Here is a 26,504-nt window from a genome sequence, read left to right on the forward strand (position 1 = left end):
TTATTTGCAATAAGATTGTATGTATGTATTACTTTACTTGATTGTGAAACTTAAGTGCTTTCATTTCAACTGCAAATCATGCGTGGCTACTCGTATTTGATGTGTTTTTTTAGAATACATAGTTTTTTTTGGAAGGGTAGACTTGGCATTAAGGGAAAAAAATGACAATTAATTAGGGCCGTTCAAACCGTTCGTCGCTCGCTCGGAAAATACTCGCTCGTCTTTTCACTTGTTTGTAAACGAGCCGCTCTGCTTGGTTCGGTTCGGTTTGTAAACGAGTTAAGCAACGAGCAAAGGTCTGCTCGATTCGGTTTGGCTCGAATATTTTTAATTTATTTTTATGTAATTATATATGAACAAATATATAAATATATAGACAAGACACATAAAATATTAGTATACAATTGTTTAAACCCATTTAAACTATAGTTTCATAAGTTCGGTTCAAGTTTTCAGAATAATATAAGTTTGTTTACATGTTCAATATATCTCATTTTAAACTTTTTTCTTCTAAAAATTTACAACCTATTACACGTTTGTCTAAAAATTACTAATGTGTTTACAAAATATATTATTTGCAGCCTTCAAACTTGTTTTCTTATTGAAATATTTAGAGTGAAAAAGAAAATAAATAATGCTCGAAAATCGCTCGATGCTCGGTCGAAAAATGCTCGATTTGATTTTCGCTCGGTTCGAATTTCGGTCGTTCGGTTCGGTTCAGTTGTAAATGAGCCAAGCAACGAGCAAGCCTTCACTTGGTGCGGCTCGGTTCGTGAACAACCCTACAATTGATCATATCTGTGCCTTTTGTAATCGGGCTAAGGGATGCAAATTGGGCTCAACAAATCGAAGTTACAAATTTCAATTGTTTGGGCCGTTACAAAAGTTGGACTTGGTTGATATGGGCTGATTTGTTTGCTTGGGCCAGTATCCAGTTCATCATTTATGTTCCGGTTTTGTTCATCCGTTATTTCAGCAATATGGGTACTTGCTTGAGCTTGAGGATCTTGGTGGCTTATGGTTGTGTAATTATTATGTTTGATGTTAGTTGTATTTCGCTTAAAAGGTTGAATAAGAATTGTCATTTAGCTAGTATTGATCTTCGGGTCGTTTATTCTTTACTCATGTTTAGGACCCAATGTTTGTTGGTACTTGAGTGAGGGCTTACTTAGTGACATGTCCTAAGAAGTGTTCTCTCCTCTTTCTTTGTTTGTAACTAGTTTTTAAATTTATAAAAGTTTACCAGGGTACCGTCCCCTTAAAAAAAATCTCGACTTACATAGCTATGACAAAATATCCTAACGCAACAAATAGAAGTGTATAAAAATATATAATAAACATGTACACAGTTTAGTAGATATGTGGAAGTTTAATCCTTGCGTGGTTCGTTCTTAAAAGTTTTACACTTGAGTCTTGATACTAGTTCAATCATGAGTGCTTGCTTTGAGGTAGGGCATCATTTGAGATTTGATGAAACCTCACATTTTACATTCTAACCATCTTATCACCTCATCAAAGTAAGAGTGGCCCCTCTATCAAATTTAAATTGCTCTTTTTTTTTGAGCCAAACTAGTAATGTTTTTTTTTTCTTGTAAAATTACACCAATTGAACCAATCGTTCAATTCTAATGACATAAGATTTTCCATATTTTTTTATCTTAAGAAAAGTGTACACATTTAAATTGCTTAATTATGTTGTAAATGTGCTTTATGACTATGTGGTTATCTTGCAATAATTATGTCGACTGTTCAGGGTATTGAATGCATGCACAAGTACCCTCACCTCCCATACTTTTGGTTATGTTCTCCACATTCATATTTCAGTTGCAACGAACAAACATGAAACATGTATCAATTAAAAAGGTGATATAGTCAAGGAGACATGACTTACAACGAAATTATTATTCAATAGAGAGAATTCACGTTAAATGGAACCCACATTAAGGAGGGAGTGTAACCTTTCTTAATTATAAGCGCGCCTATAATGTATCTGGTCATCTAACTCGCAAATTGGTCAAGCCCTAACTAGTATCTATCTATTCGGCCTTTCAGCCCGTTGCACATTTGGACTGTCCGACCCCTTTGGGGTCAAATCGCCTGTCTGTGTATCAAATAACAAATATATGATATCATGTGCTTTGTTTGTTGTATTATTACACTCATAATATATCAACCTTGACTGATGTTACATGTTTTGTCATTGTGAAATGTATAGTCACGTCAAGAGTCTATGACTTTTGTGGGAACGAATCTTGCACTCTTTATTGCTTTTGTCGAAACCGCCCATATTTCACAAAGGATAAAAGCTACACCACGCGTTAACCCTTAATTAGTTTCACCAACCCATTGCATTTTGTTTCTTATTAGCATCTTATCAAACAAATAATAATACGCGTTAACCCTTAATTAGTTTCACCAACCCATTACATTTTGTTTCTTATTAATATCTCATCAAACAAATAATAATACTAACAAGCATTTGGCTTAATGATATCTTGGTATGTAATACGTACTCTATGTCTCTCTTCTTTGGTCGAGGGTATAAATCATGTAGATAATTTATTGTTTAAAATATATATAAATAATAATAGTTTATAAATTTTATATAATTTACTATAAAACGATTACAATAAAGTGACAGGCAAACGGGCAACAAGCTGCGCCGCAACCCCCTTTTGAACAGCAAAGCCAATCCTGCTAAAAACGAAGCTTTGGGACCTAGAAGCTGAAGAGGTTCCGTGTACGACGCGCTGAACCATACTCAAAACTATCTTATTGTATATTGTAAGAAATCATAACAAGCAAATCATGAATCAAACCTTTCCTTACAAACTCAAATTCATCTCTGCACGTGCTTGCACGTGCCCATTTGATTCCAAAATATATTTTCTACACTAGGTTAGGTATCCGTGTATAACACGGATTGAAAAAAAATTAATTTTATAAAGTCAAAGATTTGTGTGTCCAACATGGGTTGAAAAAAATTACTTTCTCTGTCACTCGGTGAGCAGAAAACCTAACCAAAACCGAATTAACAAAAAAACCAAACCTAAGCATTAACTGTTGGTTAACAGATAGAATATTTAATTTTTGATATGCTGTATGTTGCGGAATTGAAGGATACACAAAATCAACTAATCTTGATGGATTAATATAACAGCAAAATACATATTAAATTAATGTTTGATAGAAAAATAAGATAATAACATTAGTAGAAATTACAAAACCAACAATCTCTCTTTTACCAATATGACAAAAAAGTAGCATACCCATTAGCTAGCTTACAAGTTTAACATCAGGAGTTGTATTGGTAACATTGCTATTAAATTGAATGTAATTCTTAAACTTCAGCAGATGAATGTTCAGCATGCTCCGCAACATTTTATTTCTAAAGCTCATCTTCGAGGCAACGTTTAAACTACTTGTAGTTAGTTCTCTCCTAATTAAACAGATAATGCACATCCATTTTGTAGTATAACCAAGCTTTTTATGCCATCCAAAACAGACTGATAATCTTGTCTTGTGATCGGATCCACCTCCACCTGACATTGGAGATAGTATACGGAAATAGAGATTATAGTTAGAGATAATATAAAGAAGTTTAATTGTGATGGGGTGCTCAAAATGGTTAAATAAATGATGAAGAGAGCAAATCAATCCCAAAATAAATAGTTTAAAATTAAAAAAAATGAGATTTGTTTAAAAATGGTAATTAGTCAACTGCATATATTATGGTAAAATATAAACAGCGCATGTTATAGTAATTCTAGTTATACATGAAAGCCAATAAGCAAAGATGTAACCTTTCCGTGATTGTTTCTTACATTTACGATAAGATTTTTGGTAAATGTTAATTATTATTATTATTATTATTAAGATATAATAAAGTAATAATCAAAACTCTATTATTTTTAAATTAAAAAAAAGAAACAAAAACCGGGATATATCAATGACCTAATATAAAAACATATAAGCGTAAGAAGCTTACAGTGTCATGCTCAGCAGATTCAAGTTGTGGGACCTGATTTAGGATTCCATGCTTGAGCAGAAGCATGCTTGGATATGCACTAATTAAACTGTAAAGCTAAAGTGCTCATTTCTGATTGACTATTAAACAAAATGTGTTTAGAAGCATGACAGATCACTAAAAGTCTAAAAGTATAACCTAAAAAACTAAGCATCAAACAAAATAAAAAAAGATTTCAGATGTCTTACTGGGGATCAAACACCAGCTTTTGAACTTCCTTCACAGATGAACTTTCTACATACATAAAAAACTTTGCCAACCTATAAATATTTAGAACAAATAATGATGGTAAATTAGATCTATGAAAAATAAATGAAAAAGGATACTAAAAGCACAAGGCAATATTGGAAAGAAAACTTGACCTTTAAACATCTGAGTTATTAATATGCAGGTATCTAAAGATAATGTAATTTTCATAGAATAAACTTCAAATCTTATCGCTTAACCTAATAATGAATAACATAATCAAATCCCAATCAACCAATAGAATTGAACAAAAATTGTGGGTGGTCAAAATCTCATAATCTATTAAACAGATGCAGAGGTTAAAAAAACATATCTCCTATCCATAAATCCATTCACACAAACTCTCAGTTTCAACAACATCACTCATCCTAACCTTAATATAAAACTCATCCACAATATTACCAAAGTAGAATATCTATAAATTTCAACATGCGTTCATGAAATGACCTATATGAGATGCAATTTTGTCATAGCAGAAAATATGCATTTCCTAATTAATAAAACAAACCTAAATTACAACACATCAATTGGTAAAAAAAAGGCAAAATAATGAAAACCAAACCCGTAACAAACCAACAATTATTAAAGCCCTAATCCAAACAAAAAACAAAATCCCTAACAGCTGGATTGAAACAACGAAAATCACCAGACAAATTGAAATATTAAAACCAAAATCAAGTATGATCCATAGTGAAATAATGAAACTATAGACATCTAATAGTATGTAAAACACATAGAAAGAAACAATTAAGAAGAAATCATATACCTAAGTAGCCGAATCGCCGGAGCAAGGTATAGGAAATTGGTTTCTGATCGGAATAAAGATTCAGTCAGCAGATCGATGAGACATGGATGATGATGATGATGATGATGATGATGATGATGATAAGAAGGGTTGATAAAGATTAAAGGATAGAAGAGAAGAAATATTGATTTTGGTTATTGATCTTTGAGGGACCTTAATCGTTAGGAAAGGGGGAATAATGATTTAGCGTTTATCGCCAATATTGTGGTGCAGGTTAATAGATGACAAGAACCCGGTTTGTAAAAGACTTGTGTGGGAGGCGGGAATTTGAGAGGAGGGATGGAGTAAAAACAGGACACGTGACATTAGGGAAGTTTTATTTATTAATTAGTATAGATTAATTTAACTTATAACTTATTATTCACTATTCCGTCATTAACAATTTTCCTTTTTTTTTCTTTTAATAAAAAACTAAAATCTAGCATTTTCAAAGCCGTGCAGATCATTCACTCTATTCAACGACTTCTTCACCACCGCCACTTTAGCCAGCTTCTCAGCCGCTCTCCAAGCCGATGTCGGCGTTAACGGCTCACCATTCTCATCTACCATCACTCCTTGCTGCTGATACTGCATTCTCCACTCCACATCCACCAGCTCAGACTCCAAGCCCTTGACAAACTCCTCAGCCGAAGCCGACTGCATCAACAAGCCGCGAGCCGATGACAACAACTGCTGAGCCGTTGTCAGCTTATTATGCTCCACCAATAGCCGAGACTCGGCCACGGCTCGTGTGGCTATGAAAAGATTTCTCAGCCGTTCGATCCTTGGCGAACCCGATGATCGAACGGTCTGCGCTCGTGGCACAAGCAACGCCTTTTCCCCACCGTAGATCACTTCTTGTGTACCCGGCTCGTTGTAACAGCAACGAGCCGATAACACATGATGCGACCCAGTGTTCGACCTCGGAACCCTCAGTTCGACGAGGACTTCTCGTTCCTCTTCGGCGTATAGATCGCCGAAGCGGACCGAGCAGGTGTTTAACACCACCGGCTTCCCGTTACACGAATAAACGGCTGTGATCTCAGCCGGGTCCGAACCTGGAGCCACATCAAGCCGAACCCGTAAATCCTGAGCCACCACGCTAAGTAACCCGCCAACACACTTTGTAAACGCATTCTCAGCCGGCTCATGGCTATACCCACCACCGGTTTTCTCTAATGTGTGAACCGGTATTTCGACGTGAGCGAACCGACACGTGGCTAGTCGGTTGCCGCTGATTCGAGTGATTGTTATTGTTACTGTTATTATTATTGTTGTTATCATCATGACCGTCGGATAATAAAATGATACTTGCAACCGGGTTTCTTTCGCGGCGGTCTTCAAGAACTTTTGTGGCTTTTCTAAGGGCTTCACCCGCGGAAGACCCTCGGCTAACCGCGAGCTGGTCAATGATACGCCGAGCCGAGCGTTGACCTCTTTTATTCATTCTTTTCAAAGGCAAGAGCCGTTTCGGGCAAGCCGAAAACGCCACAATGGAGAGGCGATCAGCCGAGCTGAGCGAGGAAATAACCAGCCGCATAGCTCGCTTCAGCATCTGCAGCTTGGCTCCGCCCATACTCGTACTCACATCAAGAACCGCAACCAAATCAATAGGCGCTCGTCTCGATACATTAGCCGCGTGCGCAGCCGCTGGTGGCGGAGCTTTCACTTTCAACACAACAGCATATGTCTCATGTGACTGACTTGCGGAAACAACCGCAACTTCTGGCATTAACATAACCTCTACAGTTTTGTACTCCCTTTGGAACTCATCTGCCGACGATGACGACGAGACATGATTCACGAAGAATCCTTGGAACTCTTCGTCAGCGTCGGCATTTTCTTCCTCCGCCGCCTCCGGAATGGGAACAATTCCGGAGGAGGCGGGGGCTCTGGGAGTTTGGAGTGGCTCATCGTCGTCATACGCTTTCGGTTTAACGAAACTCTCTTGCAGTCTTGTTATAAATCTCGGGGATTTGATTGAATTCTCTTTTGTGTTTTCTGTTGCTTTGTCAATTTCGGTTGTTGGTTTGAGCTTGTGGATGGCGAGAAACGAGCCATCTCTCCAAGTGGTTTTACAAACAGGGCATGTTAGATTGTTTTCCTGTTTTACATGCTCTGATATACATGGAAAATGGAAGGTGTGTGAGCATTCTGCAGTGAAGATTGCGGTTTTGTGACCGGTTTTTACGCTTTGTAGACACAATCCACAGTTACTCTGCACGTTTCAAATTCATAGCTTAGTAAACAAGCTCTTAAAATGAAGCTTATGGATGGCTATTTTGAACAAAAAAATCAACTTTTGAAAGTTATTGGTTAGAATGTCCGTTTGAACAATATCAACGGACGATCTGACCCATTAGAAGTCAAAGTTTGAAAGCAGTTAATCAGAGTTCTCACCAATAATTTTCAAAATTTGTATTTTAGTTAAAATAAGAATGACGGTTTAACCAACGATGCGGGATTTGATGTCAGAATAAAAATAAGAATAATGAAAAAGTTAATGGAATAAAACTTACTCTAGAGAAGCCTAAGGAGCTTTTAAAGATCGAAAAAGGAGATCTTGGAGACGAAGGATTCGATCCCATCAAAGAGGCTTTCGGATTCTTGGTTTTCGTTTTGCATCTCAATCTAGGAGTAATCTTAAGGTCATCAATAACCGAAGATTGAAACTTGGCATTATCAACATTGTTGTTTGTTTTCGGTCTCAACCGCAGTCGAGGAGTCGAAGCATTCGAACGAGCAACCGCAACCGGAACCTCATCCTCTCTTTCAACCCCGTTGTTGCTGCTCCTTGACCGTAAGCTCCAATTAGACTGTAACCGAGGGGTGGATGGGTTCGAACTAGAACTCTTAAAGAACCCGAGTTTCCCTGAGCCTTTAGGCCCCGGGTTCGAGTTCTGTTGGACATCTCCGGTGCGGCCGAGCACCGGAGAGTCTGATGAGTTTCTAGGAATGGTTGTGCAAAAGGCTCGACGCCATCCGGTGCCCATTTGAATAATAATAAGGAGGTTAAATGAAATGAAGAAGTTAAAGATGACTAAGTTTAGAGGAGAGGAGAAGAGGTGTATGGAGGAAGAACATGGGATGATCATATTGAGTAATGAAGAGAGATTGGACTTATATAAGTATAGTGATAAAAAATATGGTCAGTAACATCAAAATGTAGTGTGGACTTGTACCCGTCACTGACCCCCTTTTCTACGTCTTTTACTTTAAGAAATTAAAAAAAAAATTAATGTCAGAATCAAATTATTATTATTTAATTTAATTTAAAATATGTATTTATTGGTACAAAAATATATGGTATCATACTTTAAGTGTAGGTTTTCTTTAATTAAAATATTAAGATAAAGTACATAAAGATTTAACCTTAGAATTTTTAAGAAAACGTCAAACGTTAAAATTTCCGGCATATTATTACCTAATGAAAACATCTATTGCATATCTAGCCTATATGGAAAAGATGTAAGGCTAAATAAAAAATTAAAAAAAAAAGGAAATCATAAACTTGTAGGAGCTTGTTCATTAAAGCTATTAAAATAAAGATTGATTAGTTTTTGAAAGGAGAATATATATCTTATCTTATCTTAAAATCTTAAAATACTAATAAAAGAAAATGTTAAAGCTTAAGTGTCAAGCTCACATTTCACATAATTCCTAATATCTCATCTCATTCATTCTAGCTATTTATGGGTCATGGGTCAAACAATTTTGTCAAATGGGTTATAACATAATGTGAATTATATTCATTATTGAATCAAGTGTCATTTTCATATCTATGGTTTGACCAATTATACAACTTTAGTACCTTTTTTTAAATTTCTTCCAAATCAACATATAATGTTTTCAAAATCATGCTATTTTAAAACTTTTCATTAACCCTGTTTATTTTCCATGAAGTCTACATTAAATTAATTCACAAGTATTTTGAGAATCACAACTAAAATAACAGACTTTATTTATCTTTATCATTTGACAAAACTCGTGTATTACACGGGTTCAAAAGCTAGTTCTTTTACATATGATAGAAGGTAAATTGGTAACAAGTTACGCCGTTAGTCATTTGAATGGATTGTAGAACCTAGTATTTTATAAATTACGTTGATTGATCTTGTCATCATTACGTTACTATGCACAACCTGTTAGACTTGGGTAAGTAGCTCAAAGCATCCGGTGCAACGAAACCAAAAGTATTAAATACAAAAGGAATAAACATGTGTTAGTTGTCAATGTACGAGTTTTCGTGTTTAATCACTTTGCATGAAACAGTTTCTAAGATAACCGAACCCACCATGGAAACAATACTCTTCAAGCCTATAAGATTGGAAATTTCTGTTAGGTATACACACGAGTCTTTTCATTCTATCCATCCAAAAATCAAAATATCAGCTGGTCTGTGTGTTTATCTTTCTTCCAATGAGCTTGTCAAGAAATTCACATGTGCTTATTTTTTAAGCCATATCCCAGCGCCGCTTAAATATACCAAAAAATCATCCCTAACCAAGTCATATTAGTACTTGAACAACAAAAACAATAATTACACTTGACATTTTTGTGAGAATGTGACTAAACTTTTGTCGATGACAAAAACCATTCAAGAACTTATAGATGGTAATCTTGAGAGAAAGTTTCCTCCAATGAGTCTTTTCAAATACAAGACTTAAGAGACTCAACATCTTCGAAAATCAGCTAGTAACATTTGACATGTAAGTTAAGTTTTCTCTTATGTCTCATGCCAAATTTTTTTCATACAAAGTTATTTTATTCACTTGCTACCATTTCAACCATTCCTAACTTATTTTGTACTATGAATATATCATAATTAAAACTTATCATTTTGTTTATTCCAATAGTCCAATTTCAATGTAAGATAAATTAGTTGAGTGTGTCATCATTGATTAGTGTTAGATAAACGATAAATTATTGTGGATGGATGTATCTTTTAGTTTTATTGTTTTACTCACTCGAATCATATCGTTACTTGGTCAATTTCAAATGTGATGTCATTTGAAAATGCAAACACGTAAGTGTGAAGTTTAATACATTTTTTATCATACCAACCTTTAACATGCCATTACGCCTTATTTTTGTCCGGCTATTTTGGTTCAATTGTAAATTATTAGTTCAACATCCTTCCAAAATAAAAATATGATCATTAATAGCTGTCCCGTCAATTTTGCAATCAAATCATTTCGTACATAAAAGCATCAATTTACAAAGGCTCTGGTTATCCACACACCCTTGATCTATCCATACACCTTTTAATATGGGGTTTCATATGATCGTATAGCCTATATACGATCGTATGTAGGGTGTGTGGATAACCAAAGGGTGTACGAATATCACATCCCTTTACAAAATATAAAAGATAATGTTTTGAAAATAAATCTAATAGTTAAAGACTATGAGAAAGAGATGTAGGGAGAAAGAGATAAATTTCATTAATTAGGTATATATTACAAAAAGATACGATACAATCTTGAATATATATAAACGGAACCTTTAAAAACTATCTGATTGTTTTCTATATTTTCTTAAGTCACCAGATTGTTTTATTTGTAAAATGAAGACTTTTCATGCATTTGACCCGAATTAATGGATATGGGTCTCATCAAACCCAGATAACCCTTAAACGGGTTATAACATCTCATTATATTAAAAATTAATCTCACCAAATATTTGATATGAAAATCCTATAAAATAGGGATAAACTAAAAAATTAATATCCAAATGTAAAATAAAAATTAAGAAACAATTTTATAGTAAAAAAAAATAAGCGGATCATGGGTCTCACCAAACCCAGATAGCTTTTAAACGGGTTATAACATCTCATTTATTTGTAAAACCCTTTAATCATCAAACTTTAGTATATTATTATTACTCTCTTACAATAAATAAAATTAAAATAAAAAAATATATAAATATTAGAAACGAAAAATGAAAACAACCCCCCGTAATATGGGGGATAAAACCTAGTGTATATATATAGAAGATAACTTGAAGAAAAAACTTAATTTATAATAGGTATTAATAACCACAATAATACATATCTATAACATTTCCCATTGATTATCAACTTAATACGGTTGAAGATGTTGCCTCATTAAAAACCTTGTTAGGAAAACCTGGTGGGACAAAACATTGCTAAGGAAAAAGAGTGTAGTGCGTATTATCTCTCCCTGATTTATATATCCGTTAAAATGGTGAATATCGATCTTCTGTGAAAGTTCCCAAGACTTTTGTAGTCAATCATTTGTGTCTTCGTCCTTGGCATTTGAATCCTTACGCTGAACAATGTTGCATGACCTTCATGTGAAAACTTCTATTGCTTCATCTGGTAAATATATCAATTATATCCATGACCCTATTGTGTTTCTCTGAAATATATGTCTTAACCTATGCAGTTAATGCTGAAAAAATATCGGATATCGGTCAAGGACCGATATACGATTTATCATTTTTCGCGGTGAGATATCGGTTATTCAATATCATGGCATAAATTTATATATATGTATATTTTTATATCCGTATAATGTAATTTAATACTTTTTATATATAAATTTATAGGTTAGTACCAAAATGTACACTAGTAAATAGGTTATTTGTTACACAAACTGATTAACACTCTTTATGTAAAGTATGGAAAAATAGAGGGGTTAAATGTCAAAATACTTAAACTTACTTAAACCCTAAAAGGTTAAAACACAAATTTATGTTTAGCTCTTTCTTCTTTCTGCAGCCCACTTTTCTTCCTAATTTCCGGTAGGTTTCCGGCCATAACTCCGGATCCGGCACATCTTTCTTTTTCTTGATTTCTGGCAGTTATCTATGCCAGAAGAAGCACCCTCCGCATTAGATTCACCGCCGGAAATTGGCTTATCAGGCCAAACCGATATTCTCGATGAGATTACCGATATTTGTGACTCAAAATATCGCCGATATATTGGTAAAACTCACCACCGATATTCTCGGAACCGATATTATATACCGATATGGTGGCCTATGACCGATAACCGATATATCGGTAATATATCACTGATATATCGGCTAATTTAACTGCATAGGTCTTAACCCATTCTGATGTCTTCTAGCTGGACACATGCCGATAAATATAAATAAAAGATATAAAAATCATGCACAGTTAGCAATGCATATTAATACGCATATGCATTTAATTATGACACTTTTGAACCAATGATGTTTCATATTGTGATAGGAAATGATATAGAGTGCATTGTTGGACATCTTGTAACATACTCAAAAAATGAATCTTATCTTTAGTAAAATGTCTCAACATCTTTTAGATGTACTTAGATAGATTGATATACTTACACATATACTCGAACTGCAGGTCGAGCATTAATCACATCATGTCAAGGTATTTCAAGAATTCTCCTTCTAAAAGCTTCTCTCGATGATTTGCACATCATCATTATAAAATGTGATTATATGTGACATTTGTCAATTTCGGGTTATTTTATACTTGTATTCTTAATGTAAACCCGACCCGTTTTGTATCCCGAACCTTTCGATATTATCAAAATGATGAATTGTATGTTAAATATTTGTTTTATAGTTGTTGGATAAAAAAAACACCCTTTTCGGTTCTTAAAATTCCCCGAAAACGCTCAAAACGAACTCCGGGGACTAAAACTATCAAAATGGAGACTTGAAGGACCCATTTGAAGTTTGTGTTTCTTGGGTCTATAACCAACCCATTTTCATGAAACACCCTTTATAAAAGACCCATTCAACTTACTCTATATACACACACCCATCTTATTCATTTGTGCTTGCTCATTTCTTCATTTCTCTCTCAAATTCTTGAATTCTAAGGTTGTTCTTCATAAGCTAATCTTTCATTTTAACTAGCTTCTCAATACTTAAAGCTTGATGTTACAACATATATATAATATAACAATCCTTGTTTACCTTCGGTCTTTCATTTCTCCGGTCTCGGCCGGTTGAAATGTCGGGCTAGTAAGGCAAGGTTACATGGAGGACTTTGTAGTCCTTGTTTATATATTTAACAAATCTAACCATATAACTTGTTATACTTGCTTAAGTTCTACATATTTTAGTTTATTGTTCATATTTGTCAAGTTCCATGGTATTGGGTATGTGGTGACTAGCCTCGGTTTCATCCTGAGTTGAGAACCGAACCAAAAACCGAACTTTTGTTTAAAAGCATTATTGTTAACTTTTTGAATGTAAAACTTAAGCATTATTATTTATAAGCTATTTTACAAGTTCAATGGTAATTGGTTATGTGGTAACCATCCTCGGTCTTATTCCGAGTCAATGACTGAACCAAAAACCTAACTTTTGTTTAAAAGCTTTATTGTTAACTTTTTGAATGTAAAACTTGAGTATTATTATTTATAAGTTATTTTACAAGTTCCATGGTAATTGGGTATGTGGTAACCATCCTCGGTCTTATTCCGAGTCAAGGACCGAACCAAAAACCGAACTAAACCGAGTTCACTCGCTTAAGACACATAAGTGTGTTTCTAGCCACCAAAACTCATATTTTTCTTCAAGATTATATTTTAAATCAATTTTAGTTAGTTTCTAAACATACTTGGCATGTCGGTAACCAACTTGATCTTATAACAAGTTCGAACCGATAAGGTCGCATACTCGCTTAACGAACGTTAAGGTTCTTCACAATAGAACTACATACTTGGTTAAGTCTATTTTGATTATATTGAGTTATCTCATAACATTTATTATTTTGGGAAGTTAACTGTGAGCTTGGTCAATTATCAAGTCTCGAACCGACAAACCCGAACACTCGTTAAACCTCGTTTTGGTATTCTTATAACCAAGGGTTTTGCAATATCGCATTTTAACCCACATTATTACTTAACATAGGTTGAGTAAAAAAAGAAAAAAACTAATGAATAGAATACCGAGACCCGGTTTCGAGTAAACTTATTTTACAAAACTCGTTTCTTTAATTTCTCAACTATTTACATTTTAAATCCTAAACTTTATTTATTTACTTTATTTGTCATGTATTTTATTTTAAACCCTTCCAAGACTACCTACTAACACAAGACCCGTTTAATATAGGTCTTGCTCGTTAAACCGATCTCTCTGATTATTCACGACACTATCTTTCAAGTTACTTGTTAATGTGAGTACTTTTTCATCCCCCGTTTTCCATCTTTCATTTTGGGGGTGGCATTGCATACTTATTCAAATTCAAATGATTTATACTTGAGTCTTAAACCACAACACGTATTGTATATATTTACTTAAATAAATGCTCGATTTGGTGTTATATGCTTTACATGATTATGTGCAAATTCTTGAATGCTAAGGCGGGTAGCCTCTTGAATGCTAAGGCGGGTAGCCTCATCAAAGTATGACCATACGTTAATTCCGAGTATATATGGTATCCCCATATAGAAAGGTGTCGTCAATGTATTCTTATTAACGATTTCTATTGTCGTCAATGTATTCTTATTGACGTTTTTATTATCTAAATTGTTGCTATTATTTATTGTTTTCATATACTAGTTGTGGATTTCATACTAGATACTTATTGTCCAAAACTATGAAAATTGCTCACCAACCTTCGTGTTGACAAACTCTATTTTATGCAATGTTACAGGTTTGATGTTAGCTTGATTGGATTACTTGAAGAAACTTATTATCTTGGCTTTAGGATATTAGAAAATAAAAGAACAAGTTATTTGTTTATCTATCTATTTGGCATTTTGTATGAACAATTGTTGTGTTATTTATGATGATATGGATTTAAATGAGTTGTTTAAATATTGTAACTTTATAGTGTCATTGTGCAATGAGCAATCATGTCGCGCCTCGATATTTCCGCCTTCATTGGTCGGGGTGTGACATTATACGAACTTTTAAATTTTGTTAAATATATGGCTAATTAAATCCAACTTATCTCCCTCCTTATCAAAATATTTCTTAATTATACCACGTTCAATCCGACTATATTAGTCCATACGTAATAAGCATAACTCCATGCATTTTTCAATCCATCATGGATTTCCTTTTCATCTTTACAAATTATGCATGTGCATTCACTTTTTTAGGATTTTTACTCCACAAACTTACTCATTTTAACACATCAGTTTTCGTATTACATATCAGAAATCCATACTGTACCATATCTTTGTTTATTGAGATATTGTACTCATCGTGTACATTATCTAATACGTATGCTTATTGATGCACAAGACTTACATCATTAAGATGTATCAATTAACCTTTCAAATATTCAACAACCTTAGAAAACTCTTCAAGAGTTCCATCATTGTTTATTGAGATATGTTTAACATATTCAAATATGACTCTATACACAACAATCATTGTGTTCTCGAGAACTTACTTTAAATGATTTGATCATTCAAATCTTTTTGAGTCCTCTTGTAAACTTTCAGTGTCAACTGAATCACAATATTTATTAGACGCCAATCAATTCTCTCTTTTTATTACCAGCCTATTAAGGTATTGGAAAGTCATTGCATCACCACTAGAGAACACACCTCCTCAAAATTAATCATAGGTCTTTGCAAAATTTTGTGCCACAAATTTTACCTTATATCACTTAATTTAAGTTTTCACACAATTTGCATAAAAAACACATTTGCATCCAACATATTTTACAGCTTCAATTATATGGATTGCTGATCCGAAAACTTTCCGTTACTTTTGAATATTATAACTCTGCCATTCTTGCGTCTTTCAACTTTTGTGTTTTCATTCTTAGACATATCTTAAATCTTTCATCATCATCATCATCATCATTTCAAGCACTAGTTATATATATATATATACATACACATATAAAAGTATCGATGTCGAATTTATTTCGATTCCATATATGTTGTAGACATGATACAATACAACTTACTGAGAGCTCTTTATTTTCACGTACCTGAGGTTTTATAAGAACCATCATGTCTAATGTTTTTCAAGAGACTTTTTTCCTATACCTCGACTCGATCATCTTTATTACTTGCTCCAATTTTTAAGAAAAAATTATTTTTGGAACCGATTAGTCTACCACGCTTTAAGCGTATGTTAGACTCATTATCAATATGTAGTTATCTTTCTTGGACAATAATATTAATTGGAGCATTTACAGGTGGTATATGTGGCATAGTTAGTTACTCTATTTAGGTCACTGAGCATGTCTAATAACTGATTCAATAATCTTTGTAAATTAATTATATTTTGAACTTTTTCCGTTCACATGCTTAACTTTGAGGATCAATGATAATTCATTTATACTCATTCCTTTTCCAACTGCTTTTAGTCTCCCATAAAGTTGGGAATGTTAGTTCACTTAAGTGAAAATAGAGAGCCGTAGACATACATAAATGGCTCTAAGTATTTACTCATAGGTTCATACCGGATATGTATTCCCAACCCCTTTGAGTCTCATCTTTGTACGTTGTTGTCACACCCCGACTAAAGGCGGCGGAACATGCCGAGGTGTAACGATTGTCCATAAGCACATGACACTAATTAAAGTGACAGTATTTAATAAACTCATTTCATTTCACAACATCGAAAATGTCACATAACAATTATCCATAAAATAACCATAAACAAGATATCACAAAATATGGCAAATTTGATATTGTTCATTTTTACTAATATCCTAAGGTATTTGATGTCGTTTTCTTCACAATCATAAATCAACCAAGATGCAAAACTGCAACATTTCATAAAATAAAGTTTGTCAACACAAAGGTTGGTGAGCAATTCATAAGTTTAATCATATTAGTATATAATAAAGAGAGCCACAAAACTTTCATACGAAATGATAAATAAAAGTAGTAATTTGGATAAATAGATATCGCTAAACACATTAGCGACACCTAGCTATAAGTGGATGCCAAATAGTCTAGGATTTTATAGTTATCGTTAATTGCATTACGTTAACGACACCTTGCTATAAGGGGATGCCAAATAGTCTAGGATTTTATAGTTCCACCAACCAAAAGCGATAAACGTATAGGCATATAAGCATAGAACACCAAATCGAGCAATTATTTAGGTAAAGTATACAACTACGTTTGTGGTTTAAGATTCAAATATAAAGCATTTGTTGAATAAGTATGAAATGTCACCCCCAAAATAAAAGATGGAAAATGGGGTATGAAGTACTCACCTTCAGGTAGTAAACTTGAAAGATGATAATTTAGAGATTTGTCGGAACGGCGAGTTTAACGCACAATGCCTAAAAAGAAAAGAAGTCTTGAATTTAGAAAGGTTGTCTTGAAGGTCTTTAAACAAAATAAATGCTGAGAAATGTAAATAATCAAAGTTCAAGGTTTAAAATGTAACTATTTAAGAATTTATAATAATAACCCTTTAAAAATGTAAGTTTGCTCGAAACCGGGTTAAGTATCTAACCTTAATATTTACTAAACCTATGTTAAGTAATAAGGTGGGTAAAATGCAAGAATGCAAATCCCTTTGGAATAAAGATACTAAAACGGTTTACCGAGTGTTCGGGTTGTCGGTTCGGGTCTTGATAATTGGTCAAACCCAAAGTCAACTTTCCAAAATATTGAATGTTATGAGATAACTCAATAAAATTTAATAAGACTTAACCAAATATGTAGTTCCATTGTTTTAGAACTAACAATGCACGTTAAGAGAGTGTTCAGTTTTGTCGGTCCAAACTTTGTTATGAGATCAAGTTGGATCCAACATTTCCAAGTACTTAAGAAAATATTTAAAAATCAATTTGTAACTATTTTTAAAGAAAGATACAAGTCTTGATGGCTAAAAAAAAACACACTTGTGTGTCTTAAGCGAGTAAGAATCGGTTTGGTTTCCACATGTCCAAACACTAAAGATCTTGTATAATAATATACAAATAAAAAAAATAATTTAAGTTTTACAACCAAAAGTTAACAATAAAGTCTTTAAACAAAAGTTCGGTTTTCGGTTCGGATCGTGTTTCGGGTTAATACCGAGGTAAGATTCTACAAACCCATAACCATAGAATTTGTAAAAATGATTTTAGAAACTTAGATCTAACAATAAGTATGTTTAATCAATTATTTAACAAAACTAGTAACAAAGTTCGGTTTACGGTTTAGAGCTATTTACGGTTAAACCGAAGCATAGACTCTTAAAAACCCATAACCATGGAACTTGTAAACATGACCAACAAACTAAAATAAGCAAAATTAATATGTATGAACAAGTTATATAGATTTATATATATCAAGGACACGAAGTCCTCCATGAAGCCTTGCCTTATATGGTCCGAAACCTCACCTTCCGGAATCAGAGAAGTAACTACCAAAGGTAAACAAGGGGTGTATATTATATATATGTTGCACAACCATAAACAAGTATTAATAAGGCTACATAAACAATTAAGATGAAAGACTAAAAACTTTCAAGAACACTTAAGAAGATAACCTTGAATTTTTGATGTTTGAGAGAGTTTTTTTTTTTTTTTGGAGTTGTAGCAAGGGAAAATGAAGAGGAAAGGTGGTGTATATATAGGGTAACGTTGGTGGTCAAATATGGATGTAAGACACAAGAGTTTTCATGCAAAATGGATCAAGACAAAAACACAAAACAACAAAAATAAATAAATAAATAAATAAAAATAAAAATAGGATGTTTTTCAAGACCCAACAAGTGTGAAACATTATTGTAACATAAATTCATCATTTTGATTATAACATAAGCTTTGGTTTACAAATCGGTTCGGTTTACATAATAAACAAATACAAAAACGAATACAAACAAGACCCGAAATTGACGAATGTCACAGTATCCCCTACTTTAGGAAATTTCGTCCCGAAATTAAGACAAAGACGATGCTGCGAACAAATGTGGATACTTTTCTTTCATTTTGTATTCTCGTTCCCAAGTGAATTCCGCGTCGCGCCGTGATTTCCATTGAACTTTGACTAACCGAATACGGCTACGCTTGGTTCTCTTCTCGTTGCGATCCATGATCTCAATGGGTCGTTTAACCAAGATCATCGACTCATCGACATGTACTTCGTCGAGAGGTATATGGAGATTACTCTCGGCTAAGCACCTTTTAAGATTTGAAAAATGAAATGTCGGATGAACACCGGTAAGTTCTTCCGGTAGTTCGAGTCGATAAGCTACTTTTCCAACATGCTTAAGGGTTTTAAAAGGACCTATGAACGAGGAGCTAGTTTACCCTTCTTTCCGAAACGAGCTACCCCCTTCCAAGGAGATACTTTTAGAAGGACAAGATCGCCAACATTAAATTCGATCGATTTTCGCCGTTTGTCGGCGTAACTCTTTTGACGACTTCTAGCGGCTAGGAGGTTGTTACGGATTCGATCAATAACGTCGGCGGCTTCTTGAACCATTTCGGGTCCCTTGCTTTGAGCTTCACCGACTTCGTTCCAACTAATCGGAGAACGACATTTACGACCGTAAAGAGCTTCGAAAGGAGCCATCTCAATGCTCGAATGGTAGCTTTTGTTATAAGAAAACTCAATGAACAGAATGTGAGAATCCCAATTCCCACCGAAATCAAGAACACATGCTCGTAGCATATCCTCGAGAGTTTGTATTGTACGTTCGGATTGACCGTCCGTTTGAGGATGATAAGCGGTGCTAAGATCGAGACGTGTTCCCAAAGCTTCTTGAAGTGAACGCCAAAAATGAGAGGTATAACGAGCATCACGGTCAGAGATAATAGTCAATGGTAAACCGTGTCGGCACATGATTTCTCGAACATAGATTTGAGCAAGCTGCTCGACAGAATACTTCTCGTGGATCGGAATGAAATGAGCAGATTTGGTCAAATGATCGATGATCACCCAAATGCTATCGTTGCCCTTTTGGGTATTGGGTAATTTAGTGATAAAGTCCATAGCAATGTCTTCCCATTTTCAAAGGGGAATCGGTGGTTGCTCGAGTAGACTAAAAGGTCTTTGATGTTCGGCTTTAACTTTTGAGCAAGTAAGACATTTAGATACGAATAACGCTACGTCCTTTTTCATACCCGGCCACCAAAAGGTAGCACGAAGATCGAAATACATCTTATCCGCACCGGGATGAACGGAATACCGCGAATTGTGAGCTTCATCGACTATACAAGTACGAAGGTCATCGCGATTTGGAACCCACAAACGATTGAGAAAGTACAAAAGACCATTGGGTTTGGTTTCGAGTTGAAGTTCGGCTCCACATGACATTTCGTCGTACATGTTACCTTCTTCAACGGAGGTACGTTGAGCTTGGAAGATTCGAATTTGAAGATCGGTTTGAACGACAACGCTTAGAAGCAGAACGGATTTAACATTAACCTTTCGACTTTGGGCGTCGGCGACAACATTCGCTTTACCGGGATGGTAATGAATTTCGCAATCGTAATCACTAAGTAATTCGGCCCATCGTCGTTGTCTCATATTGAGATCTTTTTGGTCAAAAATGTGTTGAAGGCTTTTATGATCGGTAAAAACCACACATTTTGTACCATAAAGGTAATGTTTCCAGATTTTGTGAGCGAAAACAAAGTCATGTAGTTCTTCTCGTTGACCTTAAGTTGCCTTGATGCGTAAGCGATGACTTGACCTCGTTGCATGAGGATACAACCAAGACCTTGATGAGAGGCATCGCAAAATACCACGAAATCGTCGTTTCCATCGGGAAGGGTTAAAATGGGAGCATTGCAAAGCATGTCCTTGAGACTACAAAAGACTTTTTCTTGCTTCGAACCCCAATCAAATGGTTTTCCTTTAAGAGTGAGGGAGGTAAGAGGCAAAGAGATCTTGGAAAAGTTTCGAATGAAACGTCGATAATATCCTGCTAAACCGAGGAAGGATCGAATTTCCGTGGGAGTCGTTGGAGTTTTACAATCCTTAACGGCCTCAATTTTAGCGGGATCAACATGAATACCTTTGTTGTTTACGATATGTCCCAAAAATTGAACTTGCTCGAGCCAAAATTCGCATTTGGAGAACTTGGCATAAAGTCGTTCGTTTCTAAGAAGCTCGAGAATGGAACGCAAATGATTCTCATGATCGGTTTTGGATTTGGAAAAGATGAGAATGTCATCAATAAAGAAAATAACGAATTTATCGAGGAATGGTTTGCAAACGCGGTTCATGAGGTCCATAAACACTGCGGGTGCATTTGTTAACCCAAAGGGCATAACCAAAAATTCGAAATGTCCATATCGAGTACGAAAAGCGGTTTTTGGAATGTCTTCTTCGCGAACACGCAATTAATGATAACCTGATCGAAGATCGATTTTGGAGAAGCAAGTTGCGCCTTGAAGTTGGTCGAATAGGTCGTTGATTCGTGGAAAGGGATAACGATTTTTAATTGTGAGTTTGTTAAGTTCCCTATAATCGATGCACATACGAAACGAACCATCCTTCTTTTTTACGAAGAGAACAGGAGCGCCCCAAGGAGAAGAGCTAGGACGAATGAAACATTTATTGGAAAGTTCTTCGAGTTGGTTCGATAATTCTTGCATTTCTGACAGGGCTAAACGGTAAGGAGCCTTGGCCACAGGCATCGCGCCGGGCACAAGATCGATTCGAAATTCAATCGGACGAACGGGTGGAAGACCGGTGACATTGTCGGGAAAGACAACGAGGAAATCACGAACAATAGAAATATCTTGGATTTTCCTTTCCTTTTTGTCTTTTGTCGCCAAGAGAGCTAGGAGTGGAGCATACTTTTGGCGTAAGTATTTTTGCGATTGAGAGCACGACATGAGATTAAGCCTTCTTGAAATAGCTTTTCCGAAGACCTTAAGGATTTTACCGTTGATAAGCGGAATGCGAATGAATTTATCGAAGCAAACAACTTCGGCACGGTGCAAAAATAACCAATCCATGCCTACTATGACATCGAAACTTCCCATTTGCATCGGGATGAGATCGATGGAGAATTTATGGTTAGCAAGAACGAGAGTACAATCGCGGACGACGGAATTTATGGTGATGGAGTTCCCATTGGCGATTTCAACAGAAAACGATCGGGAAAGCTTGGTTTGAGACACGGCAATTTTCGACTCAAATTTCAAAGAAATGAAACTTCTATCGGCACCCGTATCAAATAAAATGGAAGCCAAGTGTTGGTTCACTAAAAACATATCGTTCACAACATCGTTTGCCGCTTGAGCTTGATTAACATTCATCATGAAAGCTCGTCCTTGGTTGACTTGAGGTGCTTGCGGTGGTGGAGGAGGTGGTGCTTGTATGGCTTGGATGGGTTGGATGAGTGGTGCATTGTGTTGGGAAAGTTGAGGTTGGTAGGTTTGAACTTGGTAAGCTTGAGTTTGGTAGTAAGGTGCGGTCATGGTTTGGTTAGTAAGTATGAGGCGAGGACAATTGTTGCGGAAATGGTTAGGGTCACCGCAATTGTAGTGTAACACCCCGGCTAAAGCGGAAACGCCTGAGTGTGACATACAGATTGCTCAAACACACGTGACACTATTAGGTGACCATAGTAACATTATTTCATTTAAATCTTCATTAACACAAGTTTATCAAATAATACAAGTTGTAACAAATAAATAAACAAATGATAAGTTATTCTTTGAATATCCTATAGGCATGCTATGTGTCTTCTAACTTTCATCCTCGTATCTTTACACCTGTAACATATGTATAAAATAAAGTCAGCTACAAACATAGCTGGTGAGCTTCCACAGTTTAAATATGTACGTAAAAACCATACAACTCATGGACAAGTGATAAACGAGCAAGTAAGTCCTTTCCAATTGGTAACAACCAACGTACTCGGGAAATCGCGCAAGTAAGGTCCTTTCCATTTGATAGCAATCAACGTACTCGGATAATGAGGCCCTTTTCCACTCGATACAAATTGACCGGAGTGCAAAGGAGGGCGTATGATCATACTTAATGAGACTTCCCAATCGTGCAAGTAATATTCGTGCAAGTAATACAAGTAACACACAAGTCCATATACGAATTGTAGTTTTGTAATAGAAGTAACAATACTTGAATTTTAATATGGATACATATGCTACCCCAAAACAATAAAAATATTAAAAAGGGGTGGTGAAAAACTCACCTTGAAATTGAAGATAAACGTTGCAATGAAAACCGAAAGCATGATAACGAAACCGAAGCTGTCGAACATGCGTTAAAGAAATCCAAAACGATTGAACTTCTTGAACTATAATTAAAACAAAAGCAAAGTCTAACTATCAGGATTGAAAAGGTTAAAATTATTTTGTTAACGGAGTTAAGCATTATTTAATGTAACTTTTATTATTTTATGGCATTTTTATATTTTAATAATATTGTTTAAGCTTTAACGATTTAAATTAATATTTTATTAATAACTTAACGCTAATACGAGAATTATGATATTTGCGAATCACGGATTTTAACTATAGTTTTATCTAAAAAAAATGATTATGTTTACAATTTATAAAAGGTAACGAGCTATAGTCAACGAAACGGAAAAATAAAATAATTTTATCGGGTTTAATGAAGGTGAACGTTAATTTTTAGGTGAAAAATGTTAAACTTAGATTTATACATAATTTATTTATGTTAAAATGATTTTATTTGATTTAAAATAAATTTTTAATAATCTATTTGGTTTATTTAATAATAAAGACGACTTAAAAAAATTCGGTTCATTTCCGGTCGGACCCGGACTCAACTTTAGGTTGGGTTCGTTTCCGACATGGTAAAAAGTATTATATTTCAGAGAGTGAGATGAAAAGAATTAGTTTTAGATGTTGGATAAATAAAATAACTAAACCGAACCGAATAAATACATAAGCGAGTCAATATCGTTTTTGATGAACTACACCAACGTTAAATAAATAATATAACATTAAGTTCTAAACGACACGAACAAGCAGAAACTAAAAACATACCCGGAACAAGAACTTAGATAATAAAAGAAGAAATCTTGAACTTCACGGTTTGACTTCATAAATCAAAGTATGTGAAAAACACCAAAATGAGAAAATAACCAGAATCTTTTGTAAATTGAGTTGTGAGGAAATGGGAAGGAATGGAGCTCTATTTATAAGTGAAGTGAGCTAGAGTTGTTTCAATTGTAGTAAATTGGTCAAAATACTTGATGGGTCATGAATGCCATTTAAAACTTGTAATTGGTCATAAAAATTAAATTGTAACCTACAATTTATATTCAAACACATTTATTATCATCATAAAGAATTTTGACCAAGATTTAAATGTAGTAGGAATGTATTTTTCTTCATTTTTTAAACCAAGTAAAAAAAATGTGACATAATTAAATAATAATAAAAAAAATGTACTTTGTTTATACGTAAGTAATGTTATCTATGCGATATCTGAATAAAGTATATATATATACATATATATATATATATATATATATATATTAGTAATGGTTAATATATTTAAATAACTTTAGGAAAAGCTATTACATATGAAATATGTAACATATGATTGTATTTATAACTAAATGGATTACCTCGACTAATAAAATGGATTAGTTTTCAAAATATATTTACTCTTTAGTCCTTGAACTTTGAGGTGCAATCTATATGAAATAGAATTTATATAACTTGGATATTTTTATATTTTACCCGCACAGTTTGCAAATTGTTTTATCTTTAAAACATTGACTTTCGTTAATTGCGCAAAATTAATTGAAAGCGACAAATGATAACCATAAATCCTCGGAATTCAATACGAATAGAAAATGTAGGTAGGATAAACGACGAAAAAGAATACATTAAAATGAAAAACCGGGTCGGTTTAACGAACACAATACTAACTCAAAAATGACGAATGTCACATGAAGTGAAACTTGAGAATATTAATAATATATTTATAAACAAAAACCGAAAATTTGAAATGGGTTGGGTTTTCAGGTTTGAAAAGTAACGAATGTTACATGTAGCAAGCTCGGGGTTGTTGAGGTTGGTTTGGTGGGTAGGGTGCATATCAGTGTTGAGTATTTTGGGGAAAAGTTCCTGGTTGGTTTGGTTGGTTAGGTTGGGTTCATTGTGCGGATCGACATGTGGTGTTGAGATGACCAAGTCGGTTACAAATGGTACAATGGAGACAAGGCATGTTTGGTGGGTGATGGAGTTGACAAATGTTGCGTAGTGAGGCGGTACCAGTATAGGGTTTTCGGGTTTGGGGTAGAATTTGGGTTTGTTGTTGAGGTTGGGGTTGGGTAACGACATAGTTTCAGTAGTTGGTTTTGGGTTTCTTGTTGTTGTTGTTATTGTTGTGACGGGAAGAATTGGAGGAGTTAATGGATTGTGGTGCGGGTTCAACCTTGGCTTGTGGTGCGGGCTCGGGTTTGGCTTTTTCATTTGGTTTCTTGAGGGTTAGGGTACCCGTTTTCACATGATTCTCCGATAGCGCACCGGCTACAGTAATGGCATTCTCAAGATTCACGGGTTTGCTACTCATGACTGAGTCCCGGATTTGCATAGGTAAGCCCCCAATGTAATTGTCAAGCTCACGCTCAGCCGGGGTAACCAAATGAAGGACGAGAATGCTCAACTCGTGGAAACGGAGTGAGTAAGCGGCGTTATCACCACTATCTTGCTTGAGGTTCCAAAATTCCTCCTCAAGCTTTTGAAGTTCGTGTTTAGGACAAAACTTTTTCATCATGAGTGCCTTGAGGTCGGACCACGGAAGAGCCATAGCCGTTTCCAACCCTTGGAGATGCATGACACTACCCCACCATGTTAGAGCGTTTTTTCTAAACATGCTTGAAGCGAAATTTGTCTTTTTCGCTTCGGGGCACTCGCTATATCTAAACACATTCTCCATAGACTCGAACCATTGCAACAAGGTAGTCGCACAGTTCGTACCCTAGAATTCGGTTGGGTTGGCACTAGTAAATTGCTTATATGGGTAGGATACGGGTTTGGGTTCAACGGGTGCAACAACGGGTGGAGGAGGTTGGGTAGCTTGGATTTGAGTTACAAGTTCGGGAATCACAGCGGCCATTTGCTTGACGATAAAAGAAGCCATACGTCGGTTGGTGTTCTTGCGCGGTCTTAGTGGAGGCATGCTAAAAGATTATAAAGAAATGGAATAAGTTTTAGGTAAAAAGAAATGGTTATGAGAGTGTATAAAATAAGAATAAGGTGAAGTTAAATTTTCTTTTTAATTGTGAATCCTAGAGTTAGTGAGGAGTAGATGTTAGTGTTAGATCAAATATAAATCTTTATATATAAACAACAAATCGGAAACAATCGTAAATGATTTTGAGATTTTGAGGGGTGAAAGCTTAAAAATTTGAGATTTTGAGGTTTATAGAGTCGGAAAATCGTACATGAACCACCATGATTTGATATTCCAACTCAAAAATTTTTTTTTATAAAACACAACGTTGGAGTCTAAACATGTGCACAAATCATCGCAACTTTTTCATGTTTTCGACTCAAATAACGATAATAACACCATAAATCGGGATACAACGTCATGTCAAAGC

The 26,504-nt window shown here is 34.9% G+C and overlaps 1 pseudogene across 1 annotated transcript; it reads right to left on the reverse strand.

The window, feature by feature from the left end:
* Positions 1–5,441: 5,441 nt before the first annotated feature.
* On the reverse strand, positions 5,442–8,056 carry LOC143532944 (E3 ubiquitin-protein ligase WAV3-like; annotated as a pseudogene). Its single transcript, XR_013135275.1, has 2 exons — positions 7,577–8,056; positions 5,442–7,275 (listed from the first exon to the last, which is right to left on the reverse strand). The product of XR_013135275.1 is annotated as an E3 ubiquitin-protein ligase WAV3-like (transcript).
* Between the last annotated feature and the right edge of the window lie 18,448 nt (positions 8,057–26,504).

This window comes from Bidens hawaiensis, unplaced genomic scaffold (genome assembly GCF_021521415.1).
Source record: "Bidens hawaiensis isolate Kalapana, Puna unplaced genomic scaffold, B.hawaiensis_p1.1 tig00000055_1, whole genome shotgun sequence".
Taxonomy (NCBI): domain Eukaryota; kingdom Viridiplantae; phylum Streptophyta; class Magnoliopsida; order Asterales; family Asteraceae; genus Bidens; species Bidens hawaiensis.